The sequence below is a fragment of the Pan paniscus genome, chromosome 2 (assembly GCF_029289425.2).
Source record: "Pan paniscus chromosome 2, NHGRI_mPanPan1-v2.0_pri, whole genome shotgun sequence".
NCBI lineage: Eukaryota > Metazoa > Chordata > Mammalia > Primates > Hominidae > Pan > Pan paniscus.
The window spans coordinates 44,545,637-44,561,499 of record NC_085926.1 but is presented as its reverse complement, the minus strand read 5'-3'; the positions used below and the strand labels follow the sequence as shown (position 1 = coordinate 44,561,499).

General features: G+C 38.6%; 1 long non-coding RNA gene across 1 annotated transcript in view; it reads left to right on the top strand.

The window, feature by feature from the left end:
* The window catches only part of LOC117979640 (uncharacterized), a 26,424-nt gene extending 10,561 nt beyond the window's left edge, over window positions 1–15,863 (top strand). The window contains exons 2-3 of the long non-coding RNA XR_010111532.1: window positions 4,649–4,766; window positions 5,420–15,863. This is a non-coding gene — a long non-coding RNA (uncharacterized LOC117979640). The remainder of the gene's footprint in view (window positions 1–4,648; window positions 4,767–5,419) is intronic.

Here is a 15,863-nt window from a genome sequence, read left to right as displayed (position 1 = left end):
GGAGGCTGAGGCAGGAGAATGGCATGAACCTGGGAGGTGGAGCTTGCAGTGAGCCGAGATCGCGCCACTACACTCCAGCCTGGGTCACAGAGCGAGACTCCGTCTCAAAAAAAAAAAAAAAAAAGAAACAAAAAAAATTACCTTGGAATGCTCTCCAGCATTTCTTATTTTTTGTCTTTTTGATAATAGCCATTCTAACTGGGGTGAGATTATATCTCATTGTGGTATTGATTTGCATTTCTCTGATGATTCATGATGTTGACCATTTTTTCATGTATTTATTGGCCATTTGCATGTCTTCTTTTGAGAAATATCTATTTAGATCCTTTGCCCACTTTTAATTGGATTTAGGTTTTTGTTGTTGAGTTGTTTGAGCTCCTGGTATATTCTGGATATTAGTCCCTTGTCAGATTAGGAATTTGCGAATATTTTCTCCCACTGTACAGATTGTCTTTCCACTCCATTGATTATTTCTTTTGCTATGTAGAGGTTTTTTTAGTTTAACACTGTCCAATTTTTTTATATTCTGTTGTTGGTGCTTTTGAAGTCTTATCCATAAAATCTTTGCCTAGACCAATGTCCTAAAGCATTTCTCCTATGTTTTTTTCTGGTAATTTTATAGTTTCAGGTCTTACATTTAAGGCTTTAATCCATGTTGAGTGTATTTTTGTATATGGGGATAGATAGGGATCTAGTTTCATTTTTCTACATATGTATATCCAGTTTTCCCAGCACCATTTATTGAAGAGGGCATCCTTTCTCCAATGTGTGTTCCTGGTTCCTTTGTTGAAAATCAGTTGGCAGTAAATACATAGATGTATTTCTGGGTCCTTTATGCTGTTCCATTGGTCTATGTCATACTATAGCTTTGTAGTATATTTTCAAGTCAGGTACTATAACGCCTCCAACTCTGTTTTTCCTTGATAAGTACTGGTTTGGCTATTTGGTGTCTTCTGTGGTTCCATGCAAATTTTAGGATTGTTTTCTATTTCTGTGAAGAATGTCACCAATATTTTGACAGGGACTGCATTTAACCTGTAAGTCGCTTTAGGTAGTATGGGCATATTCTTCTGATCATGAGCATGGGATGTCGTTTCATTTGTTTGTGTCCTCTTTAATTTATTTCATCAATGTTTGGTAGTTTTCATTGTACAGATATTTCACTTCCTTTATTTCTAGTTTTTTTTTTTTGGTGGGGGGCTATTGTAAGTAGGATTGATTTCTTGATTTCTTTGTCACCCAGTTCATTACTGGTGTATGGAAATGCTACAGTTTTTTTCTATGTTGATTTTGTACCCTGCAACTTTACTAAATTTGTTTATCAGTTCAAAGAATATTTTAGTGGAATCTTTAGAATTTTGAATACATGTTTTCCGAAAGGACAATTTGACTTCCTCTTTTCCAATCTGAATGCCCTTTATTTCTTTCTCTTGCCCAATTACTCTGGCTAGGACTTCCAGTACTATGTTGAATAAGAAAGGTGAACATGAACATCCTTGTCTTGTTCCAGTTCTTAGAGCTCTCAGCTTTTCCCTATTCAGTTTGATGTTAGCTATGAGTTTGTCATATTTGGCCTTTATTGCACTGAAGTATGTTCCTTCTATGCCTAGTTTGTTTAGGGTTTTTATCATAAGAGGATATAGAATTTTATCAAATGCTTTATCTGCATCTGTTGAGATGATCATATGTTTTTTGTTCTTCATTCTGTTTATGTGATGTATCACATTTATTGATTTGCGTATGTTGAAACATCCTTTCATCCCTGGGTTAAATACCACTTGATCATGGTATATTATCTTTTGGTTAGATTTTATTTGCTAGTATTTTGTTGAAGACTATTGCCCCTATGTTCATCAGGGATACTGGCCTGTAGTATTCTTTTATTATTGTGTCCTTTTCCAGTTTTACCCTGGTATCTGGGTAATGCTGGCCTTGTAGAAAGAATTAGAAAAATTCTCTCATCTTCAGTATTTTGGAATAGTTTGAAAACAGTTGCCGTTAGTTTTTTTAAAGTTTGGAGGCCAGACATGGTGGCTCATGCCTGTAATCCCAGCACTTTGGGAGGCTGAGGTGGGAGGATTGCTTCAGGGCAGGAGTTTGAGACCGGCCTGTATAATATAGAGAGACCATGTCCCTACAACAATAAAAAAAATTAGCCGTGCATGGTGGTGCATGCCTGTAATCCTGGCTACTTGGGAGGCTGAGGCAAGAGGATCACTTGAGCCCAGGAGTTTGAGATTATAGTGATCACACCATTTCACTCCAAACTGGGCAAGAGAGCAAGATCTTTTCTCTAAAAAAAATTTTTTTTTTAAAGTTTGGTATGCTAGGTGCAAAGACACATGTCTGTAGCCCCAGCTATCCAGGAGGCTGAGGCAGGAGGATGGCTTGTGTCCAGGAGTTTGAGTCTAGCATGGGGAACATAACAGACCCTGACTCTAAAAAAAAAACAAAAGTTTGGTAGAATGCAGCAGTAAAGTTATCCAGTTCTGGGCTTGTTGTTGTTGTTGTTGTTGTTTTTATTATTGATTCACTCTAATTACTCATGATTGGTCTGTTCATATTTTCTATTTCTTCCTGGTTCAATCTTGGTAGGTTGTATATATCTGGAAATTTATCCATTTCCTCAAGGGTTTCTAATTTGTTGGCATATAGTTGTTTGGAATAGTCTCCATTGATCCTTTGTGCTTCTGTGGTAACAGCTGTAAAGCTGTAATGGTTCCTTTTTCATTTTTTATTTTATCTTAGTCTTCTCTCATTTCTTTGTTTCGTCTAGCTAACGATACTGAGATCACCTTTTGGTTCAATGATTCACAAGATTCAGCATAGATTCATACTCATAGCCGTGATTTGCTACATCAAAAGAATTCAAAGTAAAATCAGCACAGAGAAAAGGCTCATAGGGTGAATTCCCGAAGGTACCAGGTGTAAGTTCCAAGATTCTTTTCCCAGTGGAATTACGAAAGACATGCTTAATTCCTCCAGGAACAAATTGCTACAAGTGTAAAATGTTGTGTACTAGGAAACGGACTAGAGATTCAATTTGAGAATTTTTAGTGTGGGCTGGTCACACATGCACACTCTGCCTGGCATGTACTAAAATTCTAAACTCCCAGAAAAAAGTAGATATGCAGCATAAACCATATTGTTTGCACAAACAATTTAGGTATAGTGATCCATTCTTATCAGGGAATGGTGGAAAATCTCTCAACGTCCAGGTTCCCAGATGCTGACCAACCTGGAGAGTAGACCTTTCTAAGGATAACAGTCGCAGGCATACTAACTTCACTATTTTAACTATACAGGGTCAGACTTTTTCCTGTGTCTTTGCATGTCTCATCATTTTTTATTGGAAATAGAATGTTTTAGATAACATTATAGCAACTCTAGGTACTGCTCCCCTCTTTCCTAGGCTTTGTATTTTCATTTGCTTGTTTATTTATTTAGTGACTGACTAGATTAATTTAGTGAAGTCTATCCCCAACCCTACCAAATGTGAAGCCTCTAACATTGCTCCTTAGAGGGCTCAGCCTTGGGCATACACATTGTCACCCCAAAAAGAGAGTGGATTTATCAAGATTCACATTGTCTCTTTCCCTTATCAAACCCAGCTGTTAAGCACCACCAATTGCCAGATGATTGTTCTGTTGTTTTCTATAATATCCTGAGGCTAAAATTGCTCCACAGACTGATCTAATTAATTTGGGGTTCCTTTGCAAGAATAGTTTTTTTTTAAAAGACTTTAAATTTTAATTGTGGTAAAAAATGCAAAACATAAAATTTACCATATTAATTATTTTTAAGCCTACAGTTAAGTGGCATTAAGTATATTCACAATGCTATACAATCTCCAGAACTTTTTCATCTTGCGAAACTGAAACTCTATACCCATTAAACAACTCACTATTTCCCCATTCCCCAAGCCCCTGGCAATCACCATTCTACTTTCTGTTTTTATGAGTTTCACTACTTTAGATACGTCTTAGAAGTGGAATCATAGTCTTTGTTTCTGTGTGACTGGTTTATTTCACTTAGCATAATGTCTTAAGATTCATCCATGTTGTAGCGTATGATAGAATTGCCTTCTTTTTTTTTTTTTTTTTTTTTTGAGACGGAGTCTCGCTCTATCGCCAAGCTGGAGTGCAGCAGCAGGATATCGGCTCACTGCAGCCTCCACCTCCTGGGTTCAAGCGATTCTCCTGCCTCAGCCTCCCGAGTAGCTGGGCGTGTGCCACCATGCCCAGCTAATTTTTGTATTTTTAGTAGAGATGGGGTTTCACCATGTTCGCCAGGATGGTCTCGATCTCTTGACCTCGTGATCTGCCAGCCTTGGCCTCCTAAAGTGCTGGGATTACAGGCGTGAGCCACCGTGCCTGGCCGAATTGCCTTCTTTTTTAAGGCTGAATAATATTCCATTGCATGTATATACGACATTTTGTTTATCCATGCATCTATTGATGGACATTTGGATTTCTTCCACCTCTTGCTATTGTTAATAATGCTACTATAAAAATGAATGTGCAAATATCTCTTAGAGATCCTGTTTCCAATTCTTATGAATATATACCTAGAAGTGGAGTTGCTGGATTGTATGGTAATTCTATTTTAATTTTTAATTAATTAATTAATTAATTTTTTATTGAGACAGGGTCCCACTCTGTCACCCAGGCTGAAGTGTAGTGGTGTGATCCCGGCTCACTGCAGCCTCGACCTCCCAGGCTCAATCAATACATCTGCCTCAGCCTCCTGACCAGCTGGGACTACAGGTATGCACTACCATGCCCAGTTTATTTTTTAATTTTTTATAGAGACAGGGTCTTGCCATGTTGCCCAGGCTGGTCTTGAACTCCTGGGCTCAAGCAATCCAACTGCCTCGGCCTCCCAAAGTGCTGAGATTACAGGCATGAGCCTCCATACCCAACCTGTTTTTAATTTTTTGAGAAATTGCTATTCTGTTTTATGTAGCAGCTGTGCCATTTTACATCCGCACCAACAGTGCACAAAGGTACCAATTCTGCACATTCTCATCAATGCTTATTATTTTCTTTTCTGTTGTTGTTGTTGTTTTGGTTTTGATAATTGCTATCATAATGGTGTGAGATGACCTCTTATTGTGGTTTTGATTTTTACTTCTCTAATGATTAATGATATTGAGCATTTTTTATATGCTTGTTGGCCATTTGCGTATCATTGGAGAAATGTCTATTTAAGTCTTTTCCTCATTTTTAAAGTTTTTTTGTTATTGAATTGCAGGAGTTATTTATATATTCTGGATATCAACTACTCATCAAATGTTTAATTGCAAATTTTTTCTCCCATTCCATAGGTTGTCTTTTCAGTCTGATTATGTCCTTTAGTGCACAGAAGTTTTAAATTTTGATGTAGTATAGTTTATCTATTTTTACTTTTTTTTTTCAAGATGGAGGCTCGCTCTGTTGCCCAGGTTGGAGTGCAATGGCACAATCTCAGCTCACTGCAACCTCTGCCTCCCAGGTTCAAGGGATTGTCCTTCCTCAGCCTCCTGAGTAGCTGTGAGTACAGGCACACGCCACCATGCCCAGCTAATTTTTGTGTTTTTAGTAGAGATGAGGTTTTGCCACATTGGCCAGGTGGTCTCAAACTCCTGACCTCAAGTGATCCAACCTCCTAGGCCTCCCAAAGTGCTGGGATTACAGGTGTGAGCCACCGCACCTGGATTTACTTTTATTGCCTGTGCTTTTGGTGTCATAGCCAATAATTCATTGTCAAATCCACATTTAACTTTTTAAACAACAGCCAACGTGTTTTCCACAGTTGTTACACTACTTTACATTTCTGCCTACAGTGTTTGAAAGTTCTAGTTCCTCCACATATTTGCCAACATGTGATGTGAACTATCTTATTAATTTTCATCATTCTAATTGGCGTGTAGTGGTATCTCCCTGTGGTTGTAATTTGCATTACCCTAAAAACCAGTGATGTTGAACATCTTTTCCAGTGCCTATTTGCCATCTGAATGTCTTCATCAGTGATGTGTCCATTCAGATCTTTGCACATTATTCTACTGGGTTATTTGCTTCCTTATTGTTGGATTTTGATACTTTTGGATACAAATCCTCTATCAGATATATGCTGTATTCATATTTTTCCCAGATCGTGGCTTGTTTTGTAATTTTCCCAACAGTACTTTTCAAAAAACAGATCTTTTACTTTTGATGACATCTGTTTATCAAATTGTTCTTTTGTGAATCATACCTTTGGCATTATATGTAAGAAATGTTTGTCTAATGCAAGATGACACAATTTCTCCAGATTTATTCTAGAATTTTCATTGTTTTAGGTTTCCTACTGAAGTATAGTATTCATTATTAATTTTTAATATATTGGGAGATATTGATCAAAGTTAATATTTTTACATAGGGATATCCAATTATTCCAATATGATTTGTTGGAAAGATACCATTTATCCACTGATTGCCTTTGAACATTTGTCGAAAATCAGTTGCTCATATATGTGTGGATCTATTTCTGAATTTTTTATTCTCTTCTATTTATCTATTTTTCTATCACTATGCCAAAACTACACTGTCTTGACTGCTGTAGTTCTACATACGTTTTAAAATCAGGTTAGCCCTCCAAATTTTTAAATATTTTTCTGATTTGTTTTGGCTACTCTAAGCTCTTTGCATTTTCATATAGAATTTAGAGACAACTTTTTAATTTTTACAAAACACACACACAACTACTAGGATTTTGATTGAGATGGATTTGAGTCTACAGTTTGTGGACAATTGACATATTAACCATACTGCATACTCTGATCCATGAACAAAGTAGATTTCCATTTGGTTAGGTCTTCTTTAATTTATCTCACCAAAGTTTTACAGTACTTAATATACAGATATTTTGCCTTTTTGCCATATTAATTACTGTATTTCATATTTTAATGCTATTATAAATGATATTATTTAAATTTTGATTTCAAATTGTTCATTGTTAGTATATAAAAATCAAATTGATTTTTATAAAGTTATGTGTCCTGCAACCTTCCTCAACTCACTTACTAGTTCTAGTAGCTTTTAAAAGAGATTTAATTGGATTTTATACATAGCGAATTGTGTTGTCTACAAAGAAGGACAATTTTACTTTGTTCTTTCCAACCTGTATGCCATTTATTTATTTATTTACTTATTTTAACTGCCCTGGCTAGAACCTGCAGTACACTGTTGAGTAGACAAAGTGGTGAAAGCACTTTATCTTGTTCCTGATCTCAGGAGGAAAGCTCAGTCTTTCAACATTAAGTGTGATACCAACTATAAAATTTTTGTAGATACTTTTAAATCAGATTTAGGATCTCGTTTACCCCTAATTTGCTGAGGGGTTTAAAATTTCAAAATCAAGGATGGATGTTAGATTTTGTCAAAAGCTTATTCTATACCATCATAGTGACCATGATTTTTCATTTTTAGCTTGTTAATATGGTGAATTACACTGATCAATTTTCAAATACAAAGCCAACCTTGCATTTTTTGAGAAAATTCCTTTGGTCCTGATGTATTATCCAATTATTGGATAGTGATTTACTAAAATTTCATATTGTTGGCTTTAATTTGCTAAAATTTCATTTAGGATTTTTGCATTTAAGTCTGTGAAGGCTATTGGTCTGTAGTTTTATTGTAACACTTTTATTGTATTGGATCTGGTTAATGCTGGCCTCACAGACTGAGTTGGAAAATATTTCCTCATACTCAATTTTCTGCAGGAGCTTGTATAAAGTTAGTACTATTTCTTCCTTAAACGTCTGATAAAATTTACCAGTGAAGCCACCTAGGTCTAGATTTTTTTGAATTTTTAATTTTTGTGGGTACATAGTAAGTGTGTATATTTATGAGGTGCAGGAGATACTTTGATACAAGCATGCAATGTGTAATAATCACATTGTGGAAAATGGGGTATCCCTCCCCTCAAGTATTTATTCTTTGTGTTATAAACAATCCAATTACACTCTTCTAGTCATTTTAAAATATGCAGGCTGGGCGCAGTGGCTCACGCCTGTAATCCCAGCACTTTGGGAGGCCGAGGCGGGCGGATCATGAAGTCAGGAGATGGAGACCATCCTGGCAGGTGAAACCCCGTCTCTACTAAAAAAAATACAAAAAATTAGCCGGGCATGGTGGCGGGCGCCTGTAGTCCCAGCTACTCGGGAGGCTGAGGCAGGAGAATGGCATGAACCCGGGAGGCGGAGCTTGCAGTGCGCTGAGATGGCGCCACTGCACTCCAGCCTGGGCGACAGAGCGAGACTCCGTCAAAAAAAAAAAAAAAAAAAAAAAGCAATTAAATTATTATTGACTTTAGTCACCCTGTTATCAAATACTAGGTGTTATTCATTCTTTCTATTTTTTAAATACCCATTAACCATCCCCACTACCACCACCCCCCACTACCCTCCCCAGCTTCTGGTAACCATTCTTTTACTCTCTATCCCCATGAGTTCAATTGCTTTGATTTTTGGATCCCACGAATAAGAACATAAGATGTTTGTCTTTCTTTGCCTGGCTTATTTCACTTAACATAATGACCTCTGGTTCCATCCATGTTGTTGCAAATAAAGGATCTCATTCTTTTTTATAGCTGAATAATATTCCATTGGGTATAAGTACCACATATTCTTTATCCATTCATCTGCTGATGGACACTTAGGTTGCTTCCAAATCTTGGCTTTGTGAACACTGCTGCAACAAACACAGTAGTACAGACATCTCTTCAAAGTACCAATTTCCCTTGTTTTGGGTATATGCCCAAGAGTGGGATTGCTAGATCATATGGTAGCTTTATTTTTAGTTTTCGTCAGAACCTCTAAACTGTTCTCCATAGTGGTTGTACTAATTCACATTCCCACCAACAATGTATAAGGGTTCCCTTTTCTCCACATCCTCACCAACATTTGTTATCACCTGTCTTTTGGAAAAAGGCCATTTTAACTGGACTGAGATGATATGTCATTGTAGTTTTGATTTGCATTTCTCTGATGATCAATTATTTTGGGCACCTTTTCATATGCCTTTTTGCCATTTGTATTTCTTCTTTTGAGAAATGTCTACTCAAATCTTTTGCTTATTTTTAAAATCGAATTATCAGATTTGTTTTCTATAGAGTTGTTTGAGCTCGTTATATATTCTGGTGATTAATCCCTTGTCAGATGGGTAATTTGCAAATATTTTCTCCCAATCTGTGGGTTGTTTCTTCACTTTGTTGCTGGTTTTCTTTGCTATGCAGAAGCTTTTTAACTTGATGTGATCTTGGGCCTAGATTTCTATGTCTGTTGGGGAAGTGTTTTAATTATTTTTTATAGTTATAGCACTATTCAGCGCTATCTATTTTTTTTCTAAAGTGAGTATTGGTAGTTTATGTCTGTCAGGGAACTGGCCATTTGATCTAAATTATCAAAGTTATTGGCATAAAGTTGTTTATAACATTCCCCCATTATCCTTTAATTGGTGTAGAATCCATAGTGATGTCACCTCTTTTAATCCCAATGTCGATACTTTGTGTCACTTTTCCTTTTTTTTGCTGATCACTCCTACTAGAAGCTTATGCATTTATTTATTTTCTAAAAACCACTTTTGGCTTGATTTTCTCTATTGTTTTCTTGTTTTCCATTTTATAGGTTCCCACTTTGATCTTTATTATTTCTTTTGTTCTGTTTACATTGGCATTACTTTGCTTTTTTTATTCTAGTTTCTTAAACTTTACTCTTTTCCTTTATTTTTTTTTAACACTGAGATAGGGTTTCACTATTTTGCCCAGGCTGCATTTGAACTCCTGGGCTCAAGTAATTCTCCCACCTCAGCCTCCCAAGTAGCTGGGACTGTAGGCATGCACCACCACACCCGGCTACTCTTGTGTGTGTGTGTGTGCGCGCGCACGTGTGTGTGTGCGTGTGCACGCGTATGTGTGTAGATACAGTCTATGATACCATATTCTAATGTAGATATTTAGTGCTATAATTTCCCTCAGCTAATGTTTTAACAACATTCCATAATTTTTTTTGAGATGGAGACTTGCTCTATCACCCAGGTTGGAGTGCAGTGGTGTGATTATAGCTCACTATAGCCTTGAACTCCTGGGCTCAGTGATCCTTTCATGCCAGCCTCCCAAGTAGCTAGGACTACAGGCATGCACCCCATGTCTAGCTAAATTATCTTTTTTTTTTTTTTTTTGTAGAATCAGGGTCTCACTATGTTACCCAGGTGAGTCTTGAACTCCTGACCTCAAGCAATCTTCCTACCTTGGCCTCCCAAAGTGCTGGGATTATAGGTGTTAGCCACTATACCTGACTATAACATTTTTTTCTTTTCTTTCTTTCTTCTTTGTATTATACTGAGACAGAATTTTGTTCTGTTGCCCAGGCTGGAGTGCAGTGGTGCGATTATGGCTCACTGCAGCCTCAACTTCCCGGGCTCGAGCGATCATCCCACCTCAGCCTCCGGAGTAGCTGGGACTACAGGCATGTGTCACCATGCCCAGATATATATAGTATTTTTCTGTAGAGACGGGGTTTTGCCATGTTGCCCAGGCTGGTCTCGAACTCCTGAGCTCAAGTGATTTGCCTGCCTCAGCCTCCCAAAGTGCTGGGATTACAGGCGTGAGACACTGTGCCTGGCCAATAACTTTTTTGATCAGCTATAATTATTTGTTTTTTAATGATTGCTTTAGGATTTATAGTGTATGTCTTTAGCTTATTCGTCTACCTTCAAGTGGTATTATACTACTTCCTGTACAGCAGTGGCATATAGCAGTGGTTCTCATTTGGGGGCAATATTGAGAGATATTTTTAATTGTCATGACGGGGTAGAAGCCATTGATGCTGCTAAACATCCTAGAATGCTAGGATAGCCCCTGCCACAAAAATTATCTGGTCCAAAATGTCAATAAGGCCAAGGTTGGGAAAAATCCATATTTCTATCAGGTGTCATTTTTCTTTTGCCTAAAAGACTTACTTTAACATTTCTTATAGTACAGGTCTGTGAGTGATCCATTATTTTAGCTTTTTAATGTCTGCAAATATGTTTTGCCTTTGTTCTTGAACTATATTTTCACTGGTCTGGAATTCTAGTTTGGCTTACTCTGTTGTCCAGGCTGGAGTGCAGTGGTGTGATCATGGCTCACTGCAGCCTTGAGTTCCTGCATTCAAGTGATCATCCCACCTCAGCCGCTGGAGTAGCTGAGATTACTAGTTTTTTTTTCTTTCAGTACTTTAAACATGCCGCTCCACTCTCTTCATGGTTGCATTGTGTCCAGTGAGAAATCTGTTGTGATCCCTGTCTTCTTCTCCATACATAATGTCTTTGTTCTCTGGTCATTTTATTTTTGAATGTTTTGAGCAATTTAATTATAGAGTAGTTTTCTTCACATTTATTCTGTGGCTTACTGTTCTTCCCTACTGAGACAGTCCCTTCTGAGTACTCTACCTAATGCACAAAGCAATGCAGTGTTTTCAGTCCACCTTGTGAGAACAGTCACTATTCCTGGCCATATTTCTATGCCTGACACCATTCCCTCTAATCCTTTGGGATGGTTCTTTCTTTGGCCTCAGATAAGTTTTCCTCATACGCCAATCAGTACTCTGTGGAGTATCCTAGGGGACCCTTCAAAGATCCCCAGAATTCTCTGTGCAGGTCCCTCTCCTCCAGAATTCTGTCTTGTGAACTCTGTCTGCCTTGGTCTCCTTAGATTCTCAGTTGTGTCTTCAACTCAGGAACTTCATCACACAGCTACACCTGGGTCTCCCATCCCTGTGTAGCTGTCTGGTAACTCTCTCAAGACAATAAGTTAGGACATTTGTAGGGCTCATCTCATTTGTTTCCCATCTATCAGAGATCATCATATTTTGTTGTTGATGCCCAATGTCTTAAAAGCTATTATTTCATCTATTTTATTTGAGATTATTTCAAGCAGGGGTATAATTCTGGTTCCTGTAACTCTTCTATGACCAGAAATAGAAGACTGTCCTTCAGTTTTCTTCATATCTAAGTATTTTCCCTTTTTAAATTGTTTTCTTCTTAACCCAGGAATTCTTTAGAAATGCATTAATTTCCAAATGTATTTTAATTTTGACTTCTATCTTAATTACATCATGTTCTGTGCAGAGGGCATTGTGCCACACTGTCCGGATTCCTCTTCAGATTTTCTCCCCGCAACCACCTCACTAGAGGGGCAGGCCAAAAGCCTTCAAATGTCAGCCTTCTCTGGGAACTATCCTCAGCTTTAATCTACCTCACCCACTTTAAGCCCAGGACAAATCCCACAATCCTCCTTGCTGTCTTCCATTGCTGCTGGCTGACTTTTTTCTAATGCATACTTTCACTGAGGGTGTAGCCCTGTAAGCATCTGGGCTTCTTGTGGAGACCTGTGCCAACTTTCCCCCTCTTGCAAGCCCAAGGACTCAAATCCTCTTCTGCATGGCTGATAAAATTCAAGTCCATTGGATACCAAATCACCAAACTGCCTCTTGGCAACCAAAGACAGCATCCACACACTTACCTTTCTAACTTCCATTTCATCTTCATTTTTGGCTCTAAGGATTTATTTCACTTTCTTGAAAATACTTTAAAAGGACGTTTAAATTTTATTCAGCATTTCTGTGTGTTTGTAGCCAAAGGGCTTTATGAATACCCAGCTTGTCATGTTGTTTTATTCTTTCTTTTTTTTTCTTGAGATAGAATCTCACTCTATCACCCAGGCTGGAGTGCAGTGGCGCAATATCTGCTCACTGCAACCTCTGCCTCTCGGGTTCAAGCGATTCTCCTGCCTCAGGCTCCCAAGTAGCCGGGATTACAGGCGTGCGCCACCATGCCTGGCTAATTTTTGTATTTTTTTAGTAAACGGGGTTTCACCATGTTAGCCAGGCTGGTCTCAAATTCCTGACCTCAAGTGATCCGCCTGCGTTGGCCTCCCAAAGTGCTGGGATTACAGGCGTGAGCCACCGCGTCTGGCCTATTCTGCTTTTTAAAAACATGCTAAATTCTGTGGTTAAACTAACTGCGAATGTGACAGCATTTTCTTTCTGACTCAGTTAACTGCTAATTTGTCATATGATTGTACAAGCTTTGGTATAAGTCTCAATAATTTTGTAATTTGTCACAAATCTTCTGTGGGAAGAGTCTTCTGTTCTTCCAAAGGAAAATGGATAATCAGTATAAAAACAGTCAACAGTCATGTAAAGAGTCAAGGCTCCTGGGCTGGACACAGTGGCTCACACCTGTAATCTCAGTACTTTGGGAGACCAAGGTGGGAGGATTGCTTGAGGCCAGGAGCTCAAGATCAGCCTGGGCAAGGCAACATAGTGAGATTCCTTCTCTACAAAAAAAAGAAAAAGGAAAAAAGAAAAAATCCTCAAGGTTCCTAATGGAAAATTTTATCTGATCCCCATTGCAAAGTTTTGTTTTATTCCAAGGCCCCACTGTAGATATGCTGATTTGGTGGGCCTGGGAAATTTATCTGTAGGTGTAAAATTACCTCTTGTGAATCCCAAACTTGGAATCCACTAGCCTTGGTTTCAGAGATTGGTCACAGCTTTTGTATGTCTGTAATCCATATAGTCAAATTGTGCCGTCTGGATTTGAAATAATCGGAGAGAGGAATGGGAACTAGTCAGGTCCTGTAACGATGCTGCACAGAAAGGAGTCTGCCATCTCTTTTTAACCCTCTCAAACCTACCTTCTGGAGCAGAGAGGGACTTCAGAGAACATGGCTGGTTTTTATACAGCCATCTGAGGTCTGCACAGCAGTAGGGGTATGAAGCACGTGTGTGGCCAGAGAGAGGGTATGGCACATAGCCCTCTCAAGAAATAACAGAAGGAAAATTTCTAATGGCTAGAGAGTGCTTACTTATGTATTACTAGTGTGAAAATTACAAACTTCTTGTAGTGTTTGAATGAGAAACCAGCCAGAATCACTTCTTTATTCTAAAAACAGCCACTATGATGGTTAATATTAGGTGTCAACTTGACTGGATTCAGAGATGCCTAGATGGCGGGGAAGCACTGTTTCTGTGAGTGTCTGTGAGGGTGATGACAGAAGAGAATGACATTTGAGTCAGTGGACTGGGAGAGGAAGACCCACCCTCAATGTCAGTAGGCATATCTAATCAGCTGCCAGCACAGCTAGAAGAAAGCAGCCGCAAGAAGGGGGATAAGAAGCTTGCTGGGTCTCCTGTCTCTTCCCATGCCAGGTGCTTTGCTTCCTCTCTTCCTGCCCTTAGACATTCTAAGTTCTTCAGTCTTTGGACTCTGGGACTTTCACCAGCAGCCTCCTGGAGGTTCTAGGGCCTCTGGCCTCAGACTGAGGCTGCACTTTAGTTTCCTTGGTTTTGAGGCTTTCAGACTTGGACTGAGCCACACTACCAGCTTCTCTTTTGCCAGCTTGCAGATGGCCTATGGTGGGACTTTGCCTTAAGCCAATTCTCCCTAGTAAAATCTCTTTTATATATACATACATCCTATTCATTCCATCCCTCTGGAGAAAGAACCCTAATATAGCTACTTAAAGAAAAGCAGATTGAACTATTTTTTTCCCACTCTGAACAAAGAAAGTAAGCAAAAAGAAAAAAAAGTGATATTTATAAGAATAGCAGATGTTTATTGAAGGAATTATCACTACTTCCTGCAAAACAATTTCATGACTCCAGTTTTATAACATCAGAGGCTATTAAAGACAGTCTGGCGACTAAAAACAACTGACAATATGGGCATCTTTTAAATTTTATATTAAATGGAAAAAACAATCAAGAAAGGAAGTCCTGCTGAGGGTACAGAGCTGCAATGAAATTTAGTCTTAAGGGATTTAGATTCAACAGCTACTAATTAATCCTAATTACTCAGTTACTTAAAGCTGTTTTTTACTTCAATTTTCTTCCAAGTAATACCTAACACAGGACGCACCATCTATGAAAAAAGATTTCTAAGTCCAGGGCTACACTTTCCTCTCTAAGCAGAATTCTTTGTCTTAAGTATTGCCCTCTACTCAAGGCTATATAAAATGAGATTTTCGTATTTTCCTCTCAACTAAAAAGAGCATATATATTTTTATTCTACACAGGAGCAATTCTATATAACCAGGATGTCTGTGGCTAAAATTATTGCCTCTTTATATTCCTCAGGAATATTCAGGGTATAAAACTGTAAGTGAATAAATGTGAGTAGACAAGAAACCAAATAACAAGAATGAGCAATACACAGTAGTTTAGTGATATATATTTCAAAAGCACTGGGTTGGGTTTTTGTGGGTTTTTTGTTTTGTACTGTTTTGTTTTTGAGACAGGGTCTTGCTCCGTGGCCTAGGCTGCAGTGCAGAATTGTGATCATAGCTCACTGTAACAGTGAACTCCTGGGCTCAAGTGATCCTCCCACCTCAGCCTCCTGAGTACCTAGGACTACGTGTGTATGCAACCATGACTGATTAGAGCTGAGTTTCTGTTGGAGAAGAGAGAAGAAATGGCAGTACAGAGAGGTACACGAGTTGAGAGACACATAAACCAGCAATTGTGGAATGCAGAGTAAGCACTGCCCTTGGGGAACAGCCAGGTTTCCATTGGAACAAGAATGTGAAGAAAACACATTCATTCAAGACCAGCCTGACCAACATGGCAAAACCCCGTCTCTACTAAAAATACAAAAAATTAGCCAGGTGTGGTGGCAGGTACCTGTAATCCCAGCTACTTGGGAGGCTGAGGCAGGAGAATCGCTTGAACCCAGGAGGCAGAGGTTGCAGTGAGCCGATATCACGCCATTGCACTCCAGCCTGGGCGACAAGAGCAAAACTCCATCTCATAAATAAATAAATAAATAAATACACACATAAATAAAGCCAGGTGCGGTGGCTCA